Here is a 2316-nt window from a genome sequence, read left to right on the forward strand (position 1 = left end):
ACTCAAAATATAGCACATAGAAAATTGAGGAATAATTTCTACAAATTGATGCTACATTGAATGTTATTTTAATGCATTTCTCAGCTATGTGTGATACATGTTTGGCATGTCTGTGTGTCTGTCCAATTATAATAATTTATTACTTCTGGAGAAATGGATTTTGATTGCATTTGGCAGTGCCCTTATTACAAGTAAAATTTAAAGAAAAATGATTTTCTTGAACGATAATGATTACCACTTTATATGAAGGCCTAAATACAGTTTTGGATTCCGTCATTAAGTAATTGCCCGATTTTAGGTCAGCTCATTGCATTGTGGGTCTAGCACCATGTATAGGAACATACATTATTAGTGTTTAGAAGACAGGAGGTTCCTCCACAGTGTACATTTTTATTTTTCATGGTATCTGACATTATTGCAGTTGGTGGTGTGGCTTTGGTATGGAGACCTATGCATATTAACAGGTTCTTGTATGAAACATGTTTTGGTATTTGAGAGTTTATGTGCTTCAACTTAGTAATGACGTAGGAATTCAATGTTATATTTGATAACCCTTTGGCTTTAAATTTTTCAAAGTTCTCCATTAGTATACAGGTTGAGTCAAAAGTATGTTTACAAACTTTGTGTGCGTGTTCCTGGATCAGAAATAAGAAAAAATGTTCCTATGAACATGTGGTCAGGTGGAAGTAGTAGGTGTCAGTTTCTTTCCCAGAATTTACTAAACGTTTATCTTTAAGATATCTTTGAATAGGCAGCTCTGATAATTGTTGTTCCTCTGAGACTTGGTAACTGCCTACAAGACCATTCCAGTTTTGGTCATCTGGATTGTACTGCTGTAGACTTGTAGGTAGATATCAGTGTTTCAGAAGAATATCCTGCATCCATCTTCAGCTCTAAACGTGAAGACCGTGCATTCCTCTGAAATGTTGGTATCTGCATACAAATGCACACAGCATCACAAGACCACAGTTAACCTATTTACTGTTGTGAGAACCTCAGATCTTCAACCATTATCATTTGGTTGTCAGCTAAATACATACTTTATAACTGTCCATGTTTTTATTCCCAAAAATTATTTTAGAATGAGAACAGTTCTTAGAGGTCCTAAAAGCTGAGGACTGATGTGCTTCTTTGAGCAAACGTTCATATCATTGGGTAACTATTCAAATGTTACGGATTAATGGCCTTTGACAGAGCCTTCATATTCCTCATCTGGTATGCCCATTTGGGGCAACATTTTAGATTTGTCTGTTTGTATACCAATATTTGTTCTTCAGACTTGCTGGCAGAAGATCAGAAGTAGGCATTGTTTTTAATTTTTGAGGGTATATGGTATGAAGTCGAAGTGGGCTGAGAAGTTTTGCAAGAAAAATTTTGTTAAAAATATTTTGAAAAGTGTATCATTTATTCACATTGAATATAATTTTAGATAAACCAAAATATATAAAAATAATATTGATTTTACTAAATTCTGATTTTTGGTCTTATGTGTGTGAAGACATGCATTAAACTAGAGTTCTCAAACTTTCTCAGGCCAAGGGTCACATTCACCCTTGCTTTTGACTTGTGAACCACAAAGTTATAAATGATGGCAATTTATTAATAATGTTGCAAAGTTACTATTGCAAACAGGTTCACATTTTACATAGTAATTTTCTGTAACAAAATCATGATTGACATTTGACAAATAATGTTTAAGTTCAGTTGTAGCAGGTGACTACTTTTCACACATGTTGGGCACTACTATGAAAATGTATGCAGGCCATGAGTTGAAAACCCCTGCTTTAACCAAATTACACAATTTGATTTTTTTCATACCTAGATGTAGGTATAGTAAACATTGTTTACACACCACAAAGATTTAATTGCAAAAATCTCAATTATGTTTGTTCCTTCAACATACTAAAGAGGATAAAGGAAACAGCCCTTGTTAGGGCATCTCAGGGACCATTTGTTACTGACCTTTCAATTACCAACATAACCCCAAATAATGGTTAAGCATTTCGCAAGATTTTAATTATTACTGCAATTTCAAGACATTCATTATTCAAGACGGTGTCAATAATCTTTACAATTCACAATAGTATGTGTGTGTATATGTATATATACATATGGTATAGATAAATTATTTTATGGAAATTGCAAGTTATCTACGAAATCAGCCATGACCACAATCGAAATTTTTTAAATTTTATACTATCATACATCTTTCCTGCATCACTGTAATTTTGTGAAATAAAATGTTGCTTCCATTTTAGACACATAAAAACTAATATATTGATATAATATATGTAATTCAATCTTTTGTGTATCAGA

Source organism: Zootermopsis nevadensis, unplaced genomic scaffold, assembly GCF_977971745.1.
Source record: "Zootermopsis nevadensis isolate Lab colony 2312 unplaced genomic scaffold, Znev_1.0 Znev_ptg000030l, whole genome shotgun sequence".
NCBI lineage: Eukaryota > Metazoa > Arthropoda > Insecta > Blattodea > Termopsidae > Zootermopsis > Zootermopsis nevadensis.